Genomic DNA, 12,075 nt, shown 5'->3' with positions numbered 1-12,075 from the left:
AAGGTCTAAATCCACTGTAAGTATCTCCTTGATTAGATCTCATAACTTAATTTCATATTTATCTAGAAAACTAGCTAAATCCAATCTCCGGGTCAAATCACTCCAAGAGGAGATCAAAGCCCTCAAGGAAGTGACTAACCCAAGCTCCTTGACCGAATCGGTTCAAGCTGGAGCTTCAACTCAAGTTCAACACCTTGAGGAAGAAAATTCTAACTTGAAAAGTCAAGTTGGAATGGTTCACCTTGGGTTCTAAGAACTTTGATCTGATTCTTGGAAAACAAAGGATTGTATACAACCGAACAGGACTTGGGTACAAGGCTAGAAATCGATTTAAATCTTACTTGTCTTTAGTGAATTGATCAACTAAGAACTTAGTCCAAGCATGAGTCCTCAAGTCTAACTTGACTAATCAAGTTAGACTTGATCAATATTGGATCTCCAAGGATAAATCCACTACCTTGATAGACCTTATTGAGGATATGATCCAGGGGGAGCCAATAGAAAGACCATCTTTATTAATAAACATGTTTGATATTCGATTTACTGTCTTTTCCTTATACATGCTTAGATTAATTAAGATAGATAAGGACTTAGGCTTGATCAACACTTGATTAGTTAGACCAAAGATTCTTAATGGTCTATTTCGGAGGAGGTGAGGGAAGGGGAAGGAAGGAGAAATAAGGGGAAGGGAAACTTTAAAACTTGCTTGGGAAGGAGTGAGGAAAAAGAAGGAAAGGTAAGGAAGGATAAGCTTTAACATTCGTTACCCATGGAAAGAGAGATTTTCTTACACCCCGAATTGGGGTGTAAGGAAGAGGAAGGGAAAAAAAAAAATTTATTCCAATTTTATCCCTATTCTTAATAGTTTAAGAAATGTTCCAATTTCTAATTTTGCTATGTCGCCGGAGTCAAATTTCCTCGTCTTCTTCGTAGCTCGCTTGCTGTCAAATTATTAGAGGAGGCACTTCGACACGTCTTTTAACTGAATTGAAGGGAGAAACCATTTTTATCATCAAAATTTAATAGAATATCTACTATTTTTTAATTTTTCTATCAAAATTTAATAAGTTTTTAAAAAATAGGAATTCTCGTTATTAGCGTTATCTTTTAAATTTTTTTATTTAAGGTTTCTAAAATCATTATTTTCATTATTTCTCATTTAATTACTTGATTATCGGTAATTCATTGTTTTGTTATGAATAGTATAAAAAGATTATTTTTTATTAAAAAAATAACTAATTTAAATGATAATATAAAAAATTAATTTTATTATTAGAAATATCTAATTTATATTTATAAAATAAATATTAATATTATGAAAAATATCTAATTTAAAAAGTAAGGGTATTTTTGTAACTTTATCTATTTAACCTTTGTTCCCCTTCCTTTCCTCTCAAACAAAGTATCACATGTTACATTAATGAACCTTCATTCTCTCCCAAATAAGAAGAAGTTAAATACTTTACTTCCCCTCCCTTCCCCTTCCGTTAATGAACCTTCTCTCACTCCATCCAAACAGAGGGTAAAAAGAAAATTAAATATTTACTTTCTTTAAAAAGCTTTGCCTAGAAGTAGTTGATGATCCAATACCCAAGAAGGCCTAGTACCTCGTCACAGCTTGGAAGTCAATTATTGAAATAAATATTTAATTGACTAACTGTTAAACCTTAGTCTAACTTAAATGTAAATCAATCCTTAGATGTTAATTTAAATTGAAGATAAAATTAACCATCTCACGAAACAGATAAGGTTCCCTGATTAACAATCTAGAAAAAGGGTGAGATGAATTTAGGTTTAAAATTAGTTAAATAAACTTAACGAAACTTAAACTGAATTTTAATCATAATTTTTAATTTTAATCTCAAAATCTTAAATATTTTCAAAACTTAATTATTTTCAAATCTTAATTAATTTTTAAATTTTAATTTCAAAATCTCAATTATTCTCAAATCTTAATTAATTTTCAAATTATATTCTCAAAACTTAATTTTTTTCAAATCTTAATTAATTTTCAAAGTTTAATTTCAAAATCTTAATTATTTTCAAATTTTATTATTTACAAATATTAATTAATTCTTCAAATTTAATTATTCAAACATAAATTCAAACTTAATTATTTTGAAACTCAAACTTAAATACTTTTTACCAATTAAAATTAAATATTTTTAAAATTCAAACATGCGTATTTGTTCAAAATTTAAACTAAAATATTTTAAAATTAAAACATAAATATTTGTTCAAAATTTAAACTTAAACATTTTTGAAATTAAAACATAAATATTTGTTCAAAATCTAAACTTAAATATTTTAAAATGCAAACTTAAATATTTTCAATTCTCAAACTTAAAATCAACATTAAGAGTAACTCCATCTTACACAAACTCTGAAGTTTAACATGTTTGATAATTTAGAAATGGTGAGATGGAAAATCAGGAAAATAGATAATTAATTTTTTTCAATGCTCGAACTCCAGGACCCTCAAACTTAGATAATTTACTTAAAAAATTTTTAGGCATTAATCAAGGGGAAGTGAAAGGAGTTAAACATTTTTTTAAAAAATTTCTCAAAGTTAAAGTTTTTTTAACCAATTACTATTTTTCAAAATATCAAAAATTAAATATCTATTTAAGTTAAAGTATTTTTTTAATTTCAAAGTTAATTTTTTTGGGTCAAAAAAAGGGGGAGGTCAAAGTATTTTTGAAAAAGGAAGTTAAGTTTTTTAAGGTTTAACTATTTTTGCAAAGAAAGTTTAAACAATTTTTGAAAGGCAAGCTTTAATATTTTTGAAAAACCAAAGTTAAACTAAGTACTTAACAAGGTTTGTTTAAAAATCGTTTCAAAGCTAAGTATTTAGCTGAATTTTTTAATAAAATCTTTTCAAAGCTAAGTACTTAACTAAAATCTTTTATCAAAATCTTTTTAAAGATAATTAAATTACTTAAAGTTTAAATCTCTTGTTAAGCTTAAGCTTTAAAGTTTTTAAAAGTTTTATAAAATCTTTTTAAAGATAATTAATTACTTAAAGTTTTTATCAAAATCTTTTTTAACTAAGTGTTTTAAATTCCTTTCAAAACTAAATTTGTTTAATTAAGGGGGAGCTTAACATTATAATTATGAAAGAGATTAGTATTTTTTTTTACTATCTTTACAAATTAAGTTAGTACTTCTGTTTAATATATGTCAAAGGGAGAGAGAAAGATAAAAGTTAAAGTTAAGAAATAAACATGAAGCATAATTTTTTTTTATGAAAGGGGAAGTTTATTTTTTATGTTAAATTGTTTTACTTATACTAATGCTTAAGTTTTTTTTTAATTGGTTCACTTATGCTCATGCTTAAGTTCTTTACATTATTGTTATATTTTACTCAACTTTAAACCAGGTTGCCATAATAAAAAAGGGGGAGATTGTTAGTGCAGGGAGCACCAAATGATCGAACCTAAGTTTTGATTATGGTAAATGGTCCAAAGTTAAGGTTACTTATTATCTAACAAGTGTGATTGAACTTGTAGGAAAGTCATAAGTATTCTTAGATAAAAGTCCTAGTGGATTCTAGGCAAGTGGAAAACTCTAAGGGGAGGTAACCCTGAGTCCTAGGGGTGGTAATCCTAGGTTATAGAAAATCCTAGCTGCAGTTAGGCAACGAAGTCTTGGCAGATTTAGCACTTTGGGTGAAATTTCAAAGTCCGGGACTCTAGATGAAAATCCTGGTGATCGCGGACCAGGACGAGTCATGGAGCGGACGTTCAGCATGAAGACCTGAAGTTTCAGATGTTGAGCAAAAGTTCAGACGGTGTGGAGGATCGGTTTGGCAAAAGATAAACTCTCTTGAGAGGAGTAAGTGAGGGTGTGTTCATCGGAAAGGGAATAGTAGACATCGATTCGACCTAAAGTTTCAACGAAACTCAAAGTCAAAATCGAACAGTGGGAGACTGTCAAATTCATATTCTAAATACTGTTATTGCATGGACTAAATTTATTTTGTAGAAAATAAAGAGGCTGAAAAAGTTGGTCCGAGCACCCAAGATACCTGGCCGAGGACCTTTCGCCCGGGTGTGGCGCCTAGGCAGGCGTCTTAGCGATCCGGGCGCCCGAAGCTAGTTCAAGCGCCCATAACCGCAAACTTCATCCCTTCGTCACATTGGAGCACGCTAATTGGACGACCTTACATCACGGTCCAGGCGCCCAGAAGTGATCCAGGTGCCCGGAACAGCCTGTAAAAGCAGCATTTAACTAGCACCTGAAATACAACATTCTGAACCACTTTCACTTCCTCGTGCTGCTCAGAAAATGCCTCCTTCACGCCCGAAAGCTGCTCCGACGATGACTACACTGAAGAACTGATCATTCAAGTCATCGGTGTTGTTTTATTTAAGTTAGTTGTGTTTAAATTGTAATAATCTATTATAACATTCCGATTGATTAGTATTTGCACAACGAAAGCATTTTCACGTACGGACCATGGAGTAGCAGTTGTCATAGGTTTTGAACCAAGTAAAAGAAACGTGTTAGCGATTGCTTTGTTTTCTTTCTTTCTTTCCTATCTCTATTCCGCTGCATTTTACTCGAACGTTTTTAAACTAATGTAAAAGCCACCCTGGTATTAGGTTGAATAAGAGTCAATTTATCTTTTTCAGTCTATCCTAACTACCTAGACGGGTAGACTATCTTTTTAAGGTGTCAATTAATTTGGTGTCTCCCTTTAAATCATATAAATTTTATTTTATTAAGTTTAATTAAGTTTAATTAATTCTTAATTAAGGTTTATTTATATTTAATTAATTATTATTTAAGTTAAATTTAAGTTTTTAATTTTGAATTAATTAAACTGGTTAGATTGTCTTTATTGGAAAGATTATCTTTAATATTTAACTTTTTATTAATTTATATTTTTGAATTTGTATGATTTAGTTTTGATTTTATCCTAGTGTTTATATTCATCCTTATATTTATATATTTTTTTCTTTTAAGTTTATATTATTAATTAATTTAGTTGAAATTATGAGATTAGTTTTATCTATAGAATTATCCTTAAGATTTAAATTATTAATTTTTAATTTTAAAATATATTAATTTTATCTAGATCTATATTGATTTAATCATTTTTATCATTTAAATTATTAATTAATTTGTTTGTTTTCAAATTTTCTAATTTAGTCTGATTTTTTGAATTAATTAGATTTTTATTAATTTTAGAATTATTTGAATTTTTAGAATCATTCAAGTCTTTTAGGTTGATTTGGTCCGTGTTTTATTTGACCAAATCAAAGTTGATGGTGGTTTGATCAAGGTTCTGACAAAGTCTAGATTTATATTAGAATTTTTCATATCTAACTTAACATGTAAATCTAAATTATTGCAAAAGTAATTATCTAAGTGATCATGCATTCTAGGAGTGTTTTTGTAAATTGTAGCTTGACTTATCAGAATCGCAACCCTAAATCCAGTAGGGTTTTCTGTTGATTCATATTCGAGTCTGGATTCACTTTTGACTTATTCCTCCAACTTCAATGGCTCATCGTGAAGCTTGGTTAATTTGGTCTAGAACTCGTAGGTATCTCATGTATTCTCCTATGTTGTGAACAATTTCTTCAAGCAATGAATTCGAAATTAACTTGATTACTTTTTTATTTGATTCTAAATTTTCGGTAGATCTTTTCAATGCTATGCCACAGTCGAAGTCACCCATCTTAATGAAGCTTTCCATCTGACGCTTCCATGTTCTAAAGTAGTCCATTTCGTATGGAGGAGGGTTGTGGATACTTCATCCCAACATCTCTTTGTGCATCATTTTTCTTGCACAGAAAATTTTATAGGAAAATTTTCAAGACTAGGTATTGAGATAAGTAGTGTGGTAGATGAAAAAAATAATAAAGCTCGAGTGATATTGCACTAATTTTGAACAATTCAAAGAAATCGTAACAAGAAGAATTATCTGAAGAGGTAATTGTATCAATTTAGATAGAATCGATAAAAAAAACTCAAAATCGAAACAAAGCAAATAAAAAAAACTGCTTGATTGGTAGTTGCACTAATTCAGAGCGAACCTGACTCTGATATCACTTATAGAATCGATGAGCACGTGAAAGGGGGTGTGTGTGAATCCTGTGAATTTTAAAAATAGAGCCCTTTTAAAAACTTAATAAAAAGTGCAATGTGCGAGTGCGCAGCGAAAAGTAAAAGGCACATGTTCGATTTACTTGGTTCGGAGCTTTTGGATACTCTTGCTCCAAGACACATATCCTTTGGACCTATTGATGGGAAATCCACTAATATCCTCTATCGATAAACTCTCGATAGAGAAATCGAATACAAGAATATGAAGAAGGATAGTATAACAAACCTACACTACCTTAGCAATAAAGTAAAGAACTTTAATTAAATTGTTACCAACACGGAAATGTCGAAGTTGAATACTCATGTGTCGGTGTCGATCTGCCGGCAATGGTTGGACGTCATAGATTAGTAGCACGGTAGTAGTACAAAAAAGTCAGAGTGGTAGAACGATCATATCAGTTCATATGCAAGTTATTACTATTCTGCTGGCCGAGCAGGGCTTTTAAAGAGTGTCGAGAGCGCGCCTCCAACCTCATCCGAGGTGCCTTCAAACTCAAACTTGATCTCTGAATTTTCGACCCTTATCATCTCCAAAGCCTGCGATTTCTATCCGCGCAAGGGCACATCCAAGCACTCCGAGGCGTCTCTAATCACCTTCGAGGTGCCTCCAATCGCCTCTAAGACGTCTTCCCTCAATGAACTTCTATCCTCAAAGTTTATCCACGCAAAGGCACCTCTGTCATGTCCAGGACGCCTCCGTGTAGCTCTGAGGTACCTCCGCACACCTCCGATGTGCCTCGAGTATTGTTCATCTGAGGCTTATTTATGCATTTTAATCTTGCAAGATGCATTAGTCCAAAAAATAAAGTATAACCTACAAAACAAAGTTAGAACAATGTAAAATGACATTATTAATTAGATTTTATTTTATCAAGACCAGGATATAGTTATGCTCTCAACTTAGACATCCAAAATGACTCTAAGCTAAACTGTGCCTATAGTTTTACCGGGACTCGTACTCACTGGATGAATCTCCTCCATTGACTTACCTTCACTTACCATTTACAGTCACTTGACTTGTTCTTGACCCACCTGGTCTTCTTGCTAGTTGTCAGGTCCGCAGACCCAATTGAACTTTAGCCAACTATCAGATCCTGCAGACCCAGCTAAACTTCCTACCATATATCAGATCACACCTTGACTTATCTAGACTTCGTGCAAGTTATCAGGTCCTCTGACCTAACTGGAGTTTATCCTAATGTCAGATTCTCTAGACTTATCAATTCCTGCACTGTCATGCCCCGAAGGTATACTTGTCCTACAAAACGGGCGATACCCCCTTGTGGCAATATTATGATACAACATGATATAGCCTGCACGATTGGCACATACACACAAACTACGCAAGATAATGAACACACAACTCACACGGCTGGTACAAATCCACTTCACGTAAGGTAATAATACACAGTCCACACGATTGGTACAAATACAAACAACGTAAACACAATTGAATAGACTACATGCCAGCACGGCTTAACACAATACAAGTATCATAACCTAAATGAAATAAACATCACAAGACTAAAATCCATAACCAAGATAGTTATTACACCACCAATTCAAAAGTCAAAATATAAGCAAAAGTGAAATGAAATAACATGAAAAATGCAAATCTCGAGTGTGACGAGGGACTAATAGTCAGGGTTCTCAAAGCAACTCCATATAATAATCTATCTGCTACCTGAAAAGAAAAGGATACAACGGGGTAGTGAGTCCAAGTGACTCCGCGGGTAATAGATAAATGATAATGCATGGACAAATGTGTAAAGAGATTAAAGTATATAGTCTCACAGTTAGGAAACATGTACGCAATCATAATGATGTAATGGAAGTACATACCAGAACTAAACTAATACGTAAGGTATAATGATCAGTACATTACTATGAATATGTATCAGATCATCTTGTACCACATGAGCAACATAAGATAGCATATGCATGTATGATAAATGATCATGTATGTTAGTGTCAAGCCTATGCAATAATTATATCTCAATCATATGCAACATATCACAATAGTATCTCCAATATATCCATCATACATCATATACATATGATCATATATGTGTCACTCCTACACACTACTCCAGCTACTATAACATCTGTGTGGCCGAGTGGGCAGAACTGTGAAAACTTCTCATGACTTCATCTACCATTACATCTGAGTGGACGGTTGGACAGGATGTAGAGCAGCTATCTAACTACATAACAAGGAGGTCACTGTCTGCATGCAACTCCACTACCACTACCTGAGTGACTGAGTGAGCACTATAGGACAAGCTGCACCCAACTCTAGCTACCATTATCCCTGAGTGGCCTAGTGGGCAACGAATATGACTGATGACTCTCTCACACTACAAGGGAACATAGTTCGTCAGCATGCACACAATGCAATGATGTGCATGATGCTAATATCCATGACTCAAACATAGTCATCATTAATGACGACACGGTAAACATAAGTATATTTAGAATCATGATCCATCAATCACGTAAAAAGATTAAACAAGTATCTACTAAATAACATGTAGTAAATAGTAACACCTATAGTACACACCACACTCGTGTATACACTACAGAATATAGACAGTCAAATATAATAATTTCTATAGGGCATACCATACACGTGTGCACACTACAACATATGCATAATCAACATGGTAACACCTAAAGTACACACCATACACGCGTGTATACTACAACATGTGAATATTCAACATGATAACTCCTATAGTATCTACTATACACATGTGTACATTACAGAGTAAGAATATCTAAAAAAGACTATATGAGAAATAAATAGATCATCTTTAAATTCAAGCATAAAAGTATCAAGCTCAGTTATAATATGAGCAGAGTCAAGGTAATTAATGTACTTTATCAACAAGTTCCATGCATTAAGGTCAATAAACTACAGAGGTCAAGGAAGAAAAACTCGTCTTTATCTGTAGACCGTGCTAAAACTATCCTCATGTCAAAATGCTCGTCTCGTATTAGCGTCCAGCATCACGAAATACATATTACAACTAAGTTCCACCATAAATCAAGTAGCAAAATCTAATCCTAATCTGATTAGGTAATGCCAATTAATCCATCCTATAAAATAGATCAGATAATACATTGATCTTTAACCAACTGATTAATTGTCCATCCATTAATCTATCAATCAATTACTCTTTAATTAATCCACATTAATAATTCTCTAAATACATGATTTATTAAACTATCTAGTATTCAATCAAACCAATATGTAATTCAATTACATATCACATTAATTCACAACTAAATTAATCATCCCTTAAATTAATCAAATCCAAGCTTAATTAACCGTATCAACTAATTCATCCAATAATCCTCAATCCGATTAATACTGGATCACTCATCCTAATGATTCAACCACACGTCACCCATACACCACCCAATATCAATAATTAACTCATCATTTAATCCATTGAATCAACTACTAAACATGATGAAATAATAGGATTATTTGATAATAATCAATTGTTACCCATGTTTCTTGTTCTCTAGTGACGTCACACGACTCCTCCTCAAGTGGCGAAAGTGAGCAAGAAGGTGGCTCATGAGTGGTGATGGCATGGGGTAAGGTCAGAGATCGGTGGGATGCTAGATTTTGTGACCACTCACAGTGGTAGCTGCTGCAACAAAAGCTTGTTGTGGGAAAACAGGGAACCGATGGCCCCTATTCGCAGGCCAAGGGTGAGGGAGGGAGGTAGTCACTTCCTCATCCAATCAAGCAGCTCTCGGTGGATGGAACTCAGTCTACGGCCCAAACTAGCAATGACGATGTTTCGACGATGGAAGCCACTATGATGTGCAGAGCTCGCATGCGTCAGTGGGTCGCTGTGTGCGAAAATAGAGGTCAACAGTAAGGGGAAAGGGCGGCGGTGACGGGGAGTGATCGACCACACCCTTGATAGCCGACGATAGCTGCGGCTTTAGGAACGTGAAGGCGATGACGACTACACGGTAGTCAGCAACGAAGAGGGGATGGGAGAGAGGCAACGTGAGAGGCTAGGGCATGGTGAAGTTGTTAGGAGAAATAAACTTAGGCTTTTATATCAATACTTAGGCTAATTAATTCTAACTTTAGGTTAATTAAATTAATCAACTCCTAACTTAATTGATATTTCAAACAAACTTTCCCTAAGCCTAATAAGTTCAATCCCTAAAATATGTCATACGAACTTTGTTTAAGTCCCAATTTTTTTAAAAAAAAATATCCAAAAAATTATATAAAGTATCCCTTAATTAACATTTATTATTTTATTATTATTTAAGTGTCATATCTAACATGCACACTAGGTAAAAGTATCAGATTACACAAAATCTAACTTTAACTATTTATCGTTCATCAAAACCAAAGTTCAATTAGTAGTGTCAACTGTACTAACACAATCTTCCCTGAAAATATAGGATTTTGTTCTCATCACATGAAAATTTTGTCAGCTTTTCTAAGACTACTCTGCTACATAGATACCAAAGATGTTGATTACTAGCTTGGGCTTTCTTAATTCGCTCAACTATGGATGACTGAGCAACCACATATACTAAAATCCCCCGCTTTGTCTGTCCCTGTTCTACCAACCCCATCTCTGTGAACCCTTGCACCAATTCTATAACTGCTACTCGATGACTAGCTCTAACCTCTCGAGAGTTTCTGCTCACAACATCTGTTACTATATTGGCTTTCCCTGGATAATAGTTGATGGTGCAGTCATAATCTTTCAAAAATTTCATCTATCTTCTTTGTCTAAGGTTCAACTCCTTCAGAGTAAATAGATACTTAAGGCTTTTGTGATATGTGAAAATCTCAAAAGTGATTTCATACAAATAATGCCTCCATATTTTTAGAACAAAGATGATATAGTTGCTAACTCCAAATCATAAACAAGATAATTCTTCTTGTGATCCTTTAGCTGACGAAAATATATGATACTACCTGCTCGTGTTGTATCAGAACTACGTCTAACCCCTGGAATAATGTATTTGTGTAGAGCACGAATTCATCTTCAATAGAGGGAAGCACTAAGATGAATGTAGTTATCCGTCTTTGTTTAAACTCTTGAAAATTCGCCTCGCAAGTCTCTGTCCAAGTAAATTTCATTCCTTTCTTGGTCCGTTGAGTCAATGACATAGCAATGCTGAAAAACCCTCTACAAATCTTTGATGATAACCAGCCAAACCCAGGAAGCTACAAACTTCTTGTATTGTCTTCGGCTGCTCTCAGCTAGTAACAACCTCTATTTTCTAAAGATCCTCTAATATACCTCTACTAAAAATAATATATCCGAGAAATCCAACTGATGACAACCAAAATGTGCATTTACTCAACTTCGTATACCGGAGGTATACTTGTCTGACGAAACAGACGATACCCACTTGTGACAAAAGTAGATACAACATGATGCATGACCGCATAGCTGGTACAAGCACAACCACGTAAGATAATAATAATCAACTATTAAATGTAAAGATATACGAAATCCACTCAAAGATAAAACTAAATAGATTACGTGGTTGCGCTTGTACTAGCTATGTGGTTATGTATTATGTTGTATTTACCTTTGTCACAAGAAGTACCATCCATTTCGTCGAATAAATATACCTTCGGGATGTGACATTTGGACTCGGCACTCAGACTCAGAAGTCTACACTCGAGTGTCTACACTCGGGAATCGGGAGTCTGCATTCGGAAGTCTGGAGTTTGTATTCGGACTCTGCACTCAGGAGTCTGCACTCAGGAGTCTGCACTCTCACATACAAGACAACCCAATTTTCCAACCAACTCAACTATCTCAAGTAGATAAGTTCCTTCCCTGCTTGGTAGCATGAGATTATTAACTTATATCAGTTAATTCAAAAGATAAGTATGATTTAATTTGTAATTTCAATTCGAACTACTTTTCCTCACTAGATTGTCTTACAAACAGAGAC

The sequence above is a fragment of the Zingiber officinale genome, chromosome 8A, assembly GCF_018446385.1.
Source record: "Zingiber officinale cultivar Zhangliang chromosome 8A, Zo_v1.1, whole genome shotgun sequence".
NCBI lineage: Eukaryota > Viridiplantae > Streptophyta > Magnoliopsida > Zingiberales > Zingiberaceae > Zingiber > Zingiber officinale.
Note: the sequence above shows the minus strand (reverse complement) of the source record.